This window comes from Dasypus novemcinctus, chromosome 25 (genome assembly GCF_030445035.2).
Source record: "Dasypus novemcinctus isolate mDasNov1 chromosome 25, mDasNov1.1.hap2, whole genome shotgun sequence".
NCBI lineage: Eukaryota > Metazoa > Chordata > Mammalia > Cingulata > Dasypodidae > Dasypus > Dasypus novemcinctus.
Genome location: NC_080697.1, coordinates 2096056 through 2108629, shown reverse-complemented (window position 1 = coordinate 2108629; position 12574 = coordinate 2096056). Strand labels below are relative to the sequence as shown.

At 46.5% G+C, this 12574-nt stretch overlaps 1 pseudogene; it reads left to right on the top strand.

Annotated features, from left to right (window-relative positions):
- The first annotated feature begins 210 nt into the window (after nucleotides 1-210).
- LOC139437615 (U1 spliceosomal RNA) lies at nucleotides 211-362 on the top strand (annotated as a pseudogene).
- Nucleotides 363-12574: the final 12212 nt, after the last annotated feature.

Below are 12574 nucleotides of genomic sequence, written 5' to 3'. Positions count from 1 at the left end.
AGTTTCAATCAAGACAAAAAAAAAACAATTTGGCTCAACAGAAAAATAAAAGAGATTATGTTACCACTAGGGAAAAAATTCCCAGGAAGATGTCCTGTACCTTAGCTACTTAGCGCAATAACTTTGGGGAAAACCATTCAATCTTATTTTTAAAGATCTCTAATGAAGTTTAAAAATGTATAAGTTCCTACCAATTAAAAATTAATTAGAATACTTAGCTGACAGAGGAGATTCCATGACCAGAAAAGCACTTTTCCCAGAACGGGGCTGATCCATTGCATTCGGGATGTGATTTCCCCAAATGTGGGAAATTCAACTGCGTAATTTGTGGTAGTGGGGTACTGTGTTTGCACTCGCCTGGAAAAATATAATTAGAAAAAAATGTGGTTTAATGAAAAAGTTATTTATTATTCTCTTAGTAAATCATCTCTGTGCTACTAGTTAATCAATTTATACACAAAAGATTAGGTTTACTCTTCCTGGAAATGAACCTGAACCACTTAATTTATGTCTTCATTGAACTTGAACCAAAGCCTGAAAAGTAATTTCAGATGTTTTCTTTAATGAGCTGACTCGAATTGGTGAAAATACTGCTGACAAGAATGGGGCCAAACCCAAAACTTTGACAGGCAACCTGAAATTTAAAAATGAGCTGTCCCTCTCCAAGGTGAAAACAGGCATTCTCCAAGAGGCCACGGGGTTAGAGCTGGACTTGGCTTCTGGGCACACTTGTTTCTTTGTCCAGCATTGGCCTCAAGAATCACACACTTGAACTACTGTGATTAGTAATCAAAGAAAATGTGGCATTGGTGTGGAGAAAGTGGCCATGGTGGCTGCTGGGGGTAGGGAGTGGGAGGAAGAGATGTGATATGGGGGCGTTTTCAGGACTTGGAGTTGTCCTGGATGGTGCTGCAGGGACAGTTCCCAGACATTGTATGTCTTCTCATGGCCCACTGGGTGATAGAGTGTGGGCTATGGTGTGGACCATTGACCATGAGGTGCAGCGGTGCTCAGAGATGTATTCACCAAATGCAATGAATGTCTCATGATGATGGAGGAGGTTGTTGTTATGGGGGGAGGAGTGGGGTGAGGGGGGTGGGGGGTATATAGGGACCTCATATTTTTTTAACGTAATATTAAAAAACAAAGACAAAAAAAAAAAGAATCACACACGTGTTTCTTCCCTGCACACACCTACGCACACACACTCTTCTCCTTTGACACACACTGCTCCTCACGCACATTTCCCCCTTTCATGTCATTATACATGCTAAGCACATCTATTCCTTACACACATAGCTATATCCTAAATGTGCATAGCACAAAGCTTCAGGCTAAATGTGTATAGCACAACGCTTCAAACACACTCGGGGCTGTGTCTCAGAGGCAATTCTTTCCTCATACACCAAACAGTTCCCTCTCTCCGCAAACACACACACTCTCCTCCTTCCCTCTCCCCCTCCCTCGCTCCCTCCATCCCATTCTTTCGCTCCCTCTTCCTCTCATACTCACTCTCTCCCTCTCCACCCTTTCTCCCTTACTCTCCCCCTTTCTCCCTTCTCTCCTTCCTTTCTTCCTTTTTCCCTCTCCCTCCCCTTCCTTCCCTCCCCCCCATGCCTTCTCATATAAACGTTTCTCCCTTGGTACGTCCATCCCCCTCCTTGTGTTCCTATTTCTGCTTCTTGCAGGCCCAACTATCCTCACCTCTTTCTCTACAATGCACATATTTTCACATCACTGCATCCAGATGCAAACTATTTCTGTATCTGCATAGCTCTTTACAATACACAAATATCAACACAGCCCCATTCCTTTCCTGCCTTCACATAAACTGCTTCTTCCTATAGTACAATTCATCACAACAGCCAGATTCCAATGCCTCAAAGTGGAATTGGACAGAACCTTTACAAGCCCCCATTTGTGTGCTTTAGGCAATTTTAATCATTTGTTATCCACATACCAATTGTTTCTATATAAAGGAGGTTTCCAAATAACTTCAGAAGACAAAATTTATTCTCTTAGAGTAAATGTCTTTAAGTATAACCTGGTTAATGTTAACTGTCACTTCTCGTAAAGAAAAATGTCTCTACCAGCACCAGTAAATGCTTAAATTTGCTTCAGTTATCCTGAATTGTGAAAGGTGGGGGTTGGCTTGCTTGGCACCTGGAAGTGCACCTCGCAGGCCATTCCTCCTTGAGCCTAAACCCAAATCCAACTGGACCCACCCCGCGACTCACTCACCAGGAAGGCAGCGCTCTGAACCCAGAGGCCCTGCTCAGCTCCTCCACGCCACAGGGCCGCCTCGTGGTGGGGCGAGAGTCAGCCACGTGCAGCTCACGACAGCGCGGCAGCTGCTGGCAGGCCAAGCTTGTCAAAGCCCAAGCGTCATCTTGGCGGGTATCAGACATCAGCGAGGCAAAGGGACGCAGTCCAAAGGACAAATTCAGTTTGGTGGAACCAATATATTTTATGGGTAGCACATAGGAGATGAACATTTGAATAAAGCACGGTTAACAATCAGTAAGATTCTACTCAGAATTCAAGTAGGATAGAATGCGGGAATTCAACTTTAATGAGGCTTTCTTTAAAAATTTGTTTGCAGAGTAGCCACACTGTGGCAGTTTGATATTATTGATGAATTCCAGAAAGAAATACTGATTATGTTTGTAAACTGGTCTGTTCCTCTGGGCTCATGATACCCTTTGATTGTATTAAATTCAGAGGTTTCACTTTTACGATTAAATTAATATCAGGGTTTTGATTTGGCCACGTAAGTAGGACAGTGAGTCTCAAAGGGGTGGAGACTCGCAGAGAGAAGCAGACACGTGGGAAGAGAGAGAGCTCCATAGACAGGCCCCTGGAAAAGAGATGAGCCTGAGAGTCTACAGCTGGCCTTGTGGAGAGAACAGAGCAGCTGAGCCCATGAAGAAACGAGCCCCAGGAAGACAGACGAGCCCCATGCCAGCCTACAGCTGAGACTGGTTGAAGCTGGGACGATGGAGCCTGAAGAGGAAGGAGGAAGGCTGAGCCCACACAGACGTCACTCACCATCTTGTGTCAACTCACGGCAATGGACTTTGAGTGAGGAAGTACCTCTTAAGGTACCCTGAGTTGGACTCTTTAGGGCCTGCCTGGTAACTGTAATATTCGACCCCAAATAATCCCCTTTATGAAAACTAACAGATTTCTGGTACTTTGCATCAGCACCCCTTTGGCTGACTAATACACACACATTAGCAGAAAGCTCTATCACCAGAAAAGATGAGATTATATAGAGATTTGAGTGAGATGGTGCTCTGTTCCAATAATGTACACAGAAATAACTCATTCTGTCAGTAGTACAGCAGCATTCCTAATCTCCAAAGGCCATTACAGAATAAATTACACAGGGCCAAAGAAGGTGTAAAGGCCAAAAACAGGGCTGCTGAGAGTGTCTAACAGCACACTTAAGCTCATCGTTCTTTCGCTCTTTTTCTCCAACCTCTTGGGAGGTTATTCCTCTATGAATCAATGTGTTAGTGTATTCCATATCTGGATTACCATACTGTATCCCCAAAATCATATGCATATCTCACCATTATGTCAGGACTTTAACCAAAGTGATTGGAAAACCATTGTCAGCCTCAGCAAAGAAAAATTAACCATTTTGGCCTTTGGTAGCTTTTTGACGCACAGCTTCCTGGGTGCTCTTGTCAGAGTCACATACCAACGCCATGAGCGGCGCTCCTTCTCAGAGGCCAAGCTAAGGGAAGTTTTATGTGCTTCATCATATTTCTCATCCAAATTCTGCCTAAGCTCTTGTAAGGGAAGATAAATCGATAAACCTCTCTAGAGGACAGGCTGGCAGTACCTGTCAGAATCACAGCGGCCTGCGCTGGCCACTCCTGCTTTAGTCGTGCCCCTCGTGGGAGGGAGGCAGGCGTGAGGTTGCTCTCTACTTGGCACTGCTTGTGAGACACTGGAATAACCCAAGTGTCCCTCCTCCGGGGACAGCGTGGGCAACACATGGTGTGTAATACGTGCCAAGCTGTGTGGACATAGAAAGCCAGGAGGCCGTGCTACACGCTGGGGCACAACTTGCCAGGTATGTTGTTAGGTTAAAAAAAAGGCAAGGAATAGGATGATACTGGTATACAATAAAGGCAGGAAGTAGCATAAATGTTAGTACATAAAACACTCTGCACGAATTCATATGAAACCAGCAGAGTGGTAGCCTCCAAAGAGTGGACTTTGCTACTGGAGACAGAAGTTGGTGTATTTTTTAGTATCCTCTGAATTTGGGGCCATGGAAATGTGTCTCTTCAAAAAGGAAATTAAACATTTTGTTTGTTTAATCTGCCTTGACGAAAATTTTTCAAAGGTCTCTGATATTTAAATTTGGGGTATCATAAGCCTGTCATGCTGAAAACCAGCATGATTATTCTCTAACATTTGGCGACTTTTTTTTACAATAAGGTAGTGTAGTTTGTCTTTTTCATTTTGTAGGCAATATGTAAATATCTGACAAAACAAGACTTCAAGTTTGCTGATTGTATTTCTTCCTGCATCAATTAATTCAAATGGATTTTTATAACACAAACCCCGACACATGCAAAACGCAAGAGAAAAATTCAAATGATTAGCCTGAATTATTACCACTTAAACTTTGCTTTAAACAATTAAAGTTTTTGCCTCCCTGTCAGGCAAGGGGGAAAGGGGGGTCCCTGGCCTCTGGTGGGGCCTTAGAAAGCTTTTCAGGGTGGGGTGCCCCAATAACACAGCCCTGTGTAGGCCACAGCTGGGCCTGCAGCGCCTCCCCAGTCCTGGCCTATCCCCTGTGCAAAAGGAAACCCCAAAAAACCTGGGGAGGGGTACATGGCAACCAAACCCCACAAGGAGTCACAGCTGGGTCCATGGAACCCTCCCTAAAATTTGAATATTACAAATTTGTGTAGGATAAATTATAAAAAAAATATTACATGGCACAAGTTTTCCTGAAGTATGTTCCTTATTAATTTCTGAGAATTCCCCTTGCTGAATAGATAGCATTCTTTCTCCAAATTAAAACCAATTTAAGTCTGCAATATTTAAGAAATACTAAGAAAATTAGTACTATTCAGTATAAGCATTCAAGAAGGTGGAAAAATAGAAGTTCCTAACTTAATCATTTGATACTACTAAATCAAAGTCCATTCTAAGATTGGCTTAGAAGATTCAGAATAAAACATTTTTGTTGTCATGTTTTGCTTTAGTGTTTACATTTCAAATCGGCGTAGTGTTTTTTTAAAGAATGCTATTTGGAGATTTATAATATAATGTACCTCTTGATAGTGAAGCATAACAAGAAAGTTGGTCCCAGTGGTGGGCTCATCAGATGACAGGTGGGGAGTGGGCAGAGCAGCTGGGGAGGCATGTCTGAAATGAGGCTAAAGGTGAAGAGTTTGTACAGAAAGAATCAAAGGCATAATGTTCTAGATAAAGCAACGTGTGAGGAGGTGAGATGGTACAGAGCCGGTATTCAGGTTCTTGGCTTGTGTCATATAAAGGAATTTAAGGGCAGGCAAGGGAGTAAAGAGTTTATTAAGAAACCAAGAAACAAGAAAAGAGATAGGTACACACCTGAGGGATGGGTGCAGGCTGTGCTATGGGGCGCACTCTCTCTAGGGACTTCTGGTTTTATTGGCTATCATTACCGGTTAGGGTTTGCACTGATTGGTACATTTAGGACAATGCAGGGAACTTGAGTGGATACTTTGACTTTCAGCGGTTGGTGCCCCTGACTATTGCTCTTGAGCCCTGCTGGAGTTTGCTGTACGAGGGGCTTGTGAAAATAGGAGGGTAGTATGGGAATTTCCTGCTTTTCTCCTTCTGTTTGCTGGGTGGGTGCCGCAAGCTGCATTCCCACAGCTTGTCTGTGCACGGCAGCAGGCACGAGCTGCCGGTGCTGCTTCCTCAGCTGATGGGTGATGAGCAAGCTGCCTCCAGACAACGCGGACAAGGCGCTGCGCTGAGTCCAGCAGGACGACGCTTCAGGCCTTTCTGCTGGGTGGAGTTTGTATGGAAATGTATGAGCTGCTCCTCTCCTCCTCAGGAAAGCCCTGGAAGTAAGAGAGGCACCGCTGTTCTGGAGGCTGAACGTCGCTCACTCTGCCTGGACTGTGGCGTGAGGGAGAGGGAGGTTCTAGGCTCCAGGTAAGGCACTGAAGGTAGATGAATGCTCTAGAATAAGCAAATTCATAGGAAGGGACAGTAGAGTAAGGTTACCAGGCCTGGGGGGGCTAAGTTTCCCTTTGGGTGGTGAAAGTTCAGTAATGGATGGTGGTGATGGTGCACGACGCTCTGAATGTAACCACCACGACCGAGCTGGACACTTAAAAGTGGTAAAAATGGGAAATTGGGGGTGATATGTTACCACGATAAAGTTTTCTAAAGAAAGGCCAGTGGGAGCAGGCTCTTCACAGCCCGTGCACCGTGCTGAGGAGCCGGGGGTTGAGCAGCGGGGAGACTCCCGCACGTCCCGGGCGAGGGCTCTCTCTCCCAGGCACACTCCACCTTTCCAGGTTTCCAGCACCTTCTCCCACACTCTGTTCAGGGGTCTCTGTGCCTTTGGAGACTGAAGGGGGTCCACCCGGGGCCGTGGCCCACAGCTTTCCCCAGAGGCTCACAGAGGCTGGACAAGTCTGGTGTGACTCGTCAGCTCAGGCCACGTGGGCACGTGCTCTGCAGGTGGCCTGCAGCCTGCACTCGGGCGTGGCCTCGGACCCAGCCGTGGCAGTGCTCAGGGCTCTTCTCCACCCGTCCCTGCGGTGCTGGGTGGCTCCTCTCCACCCGTCCCCGCGGTGCTGGGTGGCTCCTCTCCACCCGTCCCCGCGGTGCTGGGTGACTCCTCTCCACCTGTCCCCACACTCAGCTCGACTCCCATGCCATTCGCTCTCCTCTGCTTACTCTAAGCATAAGAAAAGCTCACCCTCCTTTCTGGGCTTGGGAGATAGGCGGTCTTCCATCTTCCACCACTCTTTCCCATTTATTGTTTTGATATAAACCAGGGCTTCTTAACCTTTTTTTGTTCCACAAGCCCCTTTGCCAGTCAGGTGAAAACCACGAACCCCTTACTAAGTCCACACTATGCTGTGTGTTATTTAATAAATGTGTCACACCCACACCGACACATCCCCACAAGAATCATGTTTCTTGAATTTCAGTTCCTGTTCACAGACCCCTGGCTAAGAACCCCTGGACTTTGAGACTTGTTTTCCACTTGACTGTAAAAAGAGGGCGTCAGCTGTTTCTTGACCTTATTAGACCATAATAATCATCTCGCTTCTTCCAGAAGACTCACAGCAGACGCCTGGCTGGACTGGGGGAAAGCCGGGATGAGGAAGGGCAGGGGGAAGCACTAAAATCGATGCACCGTATCTCGTGGTAGCTGTCCCAGGACCCGGGTGTGGTCGGACGCCAGGCAGGGCTTGGGGACACTGCTGTAGGCAGGGCAGCCACAGATCCAGATGAAGGAGATGGCGCCGAAAGGAGGCTCCGGGGCCACTGGGCAGGACCTGAAGCCTGGCTGCTTGCAGGAAGTGGCCGAGGCCAGGGAGCCGAGCGAGTCCGCGGGGTGCCAGGCTGGGTGATGGGAAGGGCAGCCGTCACCTGGCGTAGCGGACTGAGGACAGTTTATTCCAAACTGAGCTCAAGGCATCTGTGGGACACAAAGAGACGCTGAGCAGCTGGACGCGTTGGTCTGGGACTTGGCCTCAGGACCAAACAGGAGTCAGAGAGCCAGGTCAGCTTCTCCTTTGTAGGCTGAAGCCACCCCTAACATTTACTCTACATAAGGACTGCTTATCTTGGGGAAAAGATGGAAATAAACTATAACCGGTGAGATGTTCCAGGATGTAGGTGCACTTTTCACAGAAAGATAAATTCCACATTTGTGTAACAAATAGAACATGCAGTGCTTGTCAAGTCCCTTTGAGAAATCGTAATCAAGCACTTATACCAATGTGCTTTGTAAGAATGATACTAAATGCAGTCTGGAGAATCAAAGCCACCTCAGCTACTACCGGCTCTCTCCATCTGCCGTCATTTCTGCCCTGCAAGAAGTTACAAGACTCAGAGTACCCCTCAGTTCATAAAGCAGGTGCTGGCTGAGGGCAGAACCCTGTGTGTCTACCTCCACAGGCGGGAAGACCCAGGTCTGTTTGAATTCATTTTAAGGAAAACTCATATCAAAGCTAAAACCCATTTGGAATATCTAAATGTTGCACAATTTTGTTTTCAGTCGAGAATAAAAAGCAGCAAAATAACCCTTATCTGGGTGTCTACGTGAACTGAAATTCCTGCCTCACAGCTTATTTAACCACAAATAATTAGATCTTGCCTATAAAGGAAGTTACCCCTGATTTTGGCAAGTGCTAACTCAAGAAGCCGTAGACAGGGCGTCATCTTTGTGAGGACAGTGAGATGAGATTCTCCAGAGAGGGCACAGGAAACAGGGGGAACAGGGTACAGCCCTGGAAACACACATCCAGTGGACTGAAGGCTGGACCAGAAGCAGGGCTGAGGCTAGCGGGAGGTGAGGGTTGCCCCCTCAAAGTCTGCACCCTAAGCAACTCCCCAGGAGAAGGGGGTGTCTGAGACCAAGGGGAAAGAGACTCCAGGAAAGAGGGATCGGTGGCGTAAAAACGTGCAGAGGTCAAGGAAGTTAAAGAGCTGCATGCTCAGACCTTGAAAGAGTAATTCCAGGAAACTGGTGGGAGCAGAAGGCAGGAGACAGTGGTCTGGCAATGAAGAGCGAGGAAGGAGAGGTAGTAAGAATGGGATAAGGCACACTACACTGTACGTTTTAATATTTTAAGGTGTTACTTCTGGAATTTAGTCACCAAGGTGTCTGTTCCTTAAGTTTGTATCCTGATAGGGTTATGAGAGAGATTTCCTTGAATTTCTTGAAAAGGAAAGGAAGGAGGAGAAAAGAAAATCTAAGAGTCTCTAGGTCGTTCTTCAAGGTTAGCTATCATAGTAAGACAGCCCGAGATGGAGGCACAGGGTCCTCTGGCTCTCCTGACCCAGCATCCTCTGCTGGGCCTGCGCAGCGGCTTAGGAAATCCCCTTTATATGGCTCCCGATTTTCCTCCTTCCCCTAAGAAAGAGATTCCTCTGACCCCCAGTGCTAGGGCTTTGCTCCAGGCAGCTGTGACTGGATCGTCTTCTTCTGGGGCCCTTGGGGCCCGGTGGGCTGCCTCCACTTGTTGTACAAGTGTTGTACAAGTGTTGGCAAGTCCTGGGACAGCCAGCACTCCCCACGCAGCCCACTCAGCTACCCCGTGCTGACCCCAGGGTGCCCCACCAGGTTTTCCCACTGTTTTAAGTTGCCTTTTTCTTGATTGCAACCCTTTGTTTTCCTCTGCTCTGAGAAAAGTGGTTCTGCCTGCATGTGCTTGTTTAAAACTTCGGGTTCGGTATGTTATTCAATCCTTAGATTACTCTCTAGCTTTCTTTCAATTGACATTTACATCCCTAGACTACCCTTTTCAGCCACAATCCCATTTATAAACCAGCTGTGTTAGTTACACTCACTATAATGTGTTACCATCAACTCTATCCATTTCCACACTTTCACAGTCATTTGAAAATTCTACATACATTAAGCATCAGTATCCCTCCTCATTTCTCTAGTAACCTACAGTTTTAACTCTATGTATTTATTTTTCATATTTAGTTCTTATTAATGAGAACCTGCCATATGTCTTTTTGTCTGGCTTACTTCACTTAGCATAATGTCCTCAAGGTTCATCCATGTTATCATATATGTCCCAATTTCATTTCTTCTTACAGTAACATAGTATTCTATTGTATGTATATACCACATTTTGTTTATCCATTCACTGGTTGATGGACACTGGGGTTGTTTCCATCTTTTAGCAATTGTGAATAATGCTGCTCTGAACATCAGTGGGCAAATGTCTGTTCGTGTCACTGTTTTCAGTTCTTCTGGATATGTTCCTGGCAGAGGGATTGCCAGATCATATGGAAGTTCCTGAGGAACTGCCAAACTGTCTTCCAGAGGCTGCACCATTCCACATTCCCACCAACACTTGTTTTCTGACTTTTTAGTAACAGCCATTCTATGAGGTGGGATGATATCTCATTGTAGATTTGATTTGCACTTCCTTAATAGCTAATGATGTTGAACATTTTTTCATGTGCTTTTTCGCCATTTGTATTTCCTTTTTGGAGAAACCTCAATTTAAGGTTTTTGCCCATTTTTTAATTGGATTGCTTGCTCTTATATTGGTGAGTTGTATGATCTCTTTATATAGTATGGAAATAAAACCCTTATTGGATATGTGGTTTCCAAATATTTTCCCCCATTGAGTGAACTGTCTTTTCACCTTCTTGACAAAGTCCTTTGAAGCACAAAAGTGTTTAAGTTTGAATAGGTCTATTTCTCCACTTTTTTCTTTCATTGCTCATGTTTTTTGTGTAAGGTTTAAGAATCTACCACCTACCACCAGGTCTTGAAGAGGTTTCCCCACATTTTTTTCTAGGAGTTTTATGGTTGTAGCATTTATATTTAGATCTTTGATCCATTTTGAGTTAAATTTTTATAAAGTATGAGATAAGGGTCCTCCTTCTTTCTTTTGGCTATGGATATCCAATTCTTCCCACACCATTTGTTGAACAGACTGTTCTACCCCAGCTGGGTAGACTTCAGTGCCTTGTCAAAAATCACTCAACCATAGATGTGAGGGTTTCCCCTGTCTGGTTTTATCAGAAGTAAAAGTGACATTTTGATCTCCATCTATCTGATTCTTACCCATCCTTAACCTTTTGTATTACAGGCAGGGAAGAAGTGTTTTAGAGGTGTGCTGGTAAACTGGATCTCATTTTTTTTAAAAAGGCCCTGATTTGTAGTGTTTGTCCACCTCTCTGGTGTAAGTGGCCTCATCAGGCTGATTTCAGGACACCAAAGGTTTAACAACCATCTCGCAGAATTCCTGACTACCTGACAATTGACTCTCCTGTACCAATGCCAACAGCACACCACAGGCTCCCTCAAATACCAATCGATCAGAAGCCACTGCAGAGGTTAAGCAATGGAGTGAGCAGTCTGATTGAGGTTTTTAAAATATCACTGTTGAACTTCTGCTTCTACTCTTCCTGCTACATGCAACAACAGGGACATTATGTAGAAAACAGACATAAGAGACCCTGAAAGGTGGAGAAAAGACAGAAGCCTGTCGGGGACTCTGGGCCCAAGGAACGCACAGCAGCAAGTCCACTGGGTTGTTTTGTTTGTTTGGTTTTTTAAAAGTTTATTTTTTATTTATTTCTCTTCCCTTCCCTGCCCCCCCCCCCAGTTGTCTGCTCTCTGTGTCCATTCGCTGTGTGTTCTTCTGTGTCCGCTTGTATTCTTGTCAGCGGCACTGAGAATCTGTGTCTCTTTTTTTGTATCATTTTGCTGCGTCAGCTCTCTGTGTATGTGGCACCATTCCTGGGCAGGCTGCACTTTCTTTCACACTGGGTGGCTCTCCTTATGGGGCACACTCCTTGCGTGTGAGGCTGCCCTACGCAGGGGACACCCCTGTGTGGCACTGCACTCCTTGTGTACATCAGCACTGTGCATGGGCCAGCTGACCACACGGGTCAGGAGGCCCTGGGTTTGAACCCTGGACCTCCCATGTGGTAGGCGGATGCTCTATCCATTGAGCCAAATCCACTTCCCTGTGTTTTGTTTTGTTTGTTTTGTTTTGTATATCCCAGCCTGGGAGCTGGAGAAGCTGCAGCCGGAAACAGCAACTAGTACCCAAAAGGCCCCCATTGTTCTCTCTAGCCAATGAGCCAGGAAGGGGGCAGCCTAGCAAGAGAGAAAACTTTAGACAATAGTCACTCTACACCAGACAAACCGTGTAGAAAAACCTGTGGTACCAGCCCCACGTCTAAGAAGGAAGCTTAGACTTCTGCCATCACAAGGCTATAATGGGGCAGCCCCTCCCCACCCCCACCCCCAGGGAGGGTCAGGGGTGCCTTGTAAGGCCAAAACTTTTGCCCCCCACACACCAATGGTGTCGGAGCAGGCCACTTGGGGAGCAGTAACAAGGTACCCCTGGTACCCCCAATCACTGTATGGCCACCGATGCCAAGTGGAGAACCGGCCCTCCCGGCCCTCCCAGCCCCCTCCCAGCAATAACAAGGCAGCGCCCCACTTTCCCCAGCGCAGTGTAAGAGGAAGCCAAGCTCTGAGAGCGGCATCTCATCCCATAACACCCCAGTGAGAAGCACCCCTTATACCAAGAACCCGAAGGGAACAGACCAGCAGTGGGCACCAGCGCGGAGCTTACGGGGACGCTAGGATCACCTAACAAGTTTCTAAAAACAGCTCCCATAAAACGCTTCCATGGGCAGTTACAGAAATGCCGCCACCGGGCCTCTGGTCTCTCGTGGCCCTTAGCGCGGTGTCTGGAGGCTGGTTAGCCCCGGACCAGCCCATAAGTCAGCCCGGAGCCGGGCTGGGGTGGGTGGCCGTTTAGTTACGCTGGGATGTTTTACAAAAATGCCTCAAAGTGGGGCACTGGGAACAGGGAAGAGCATTTAAAAC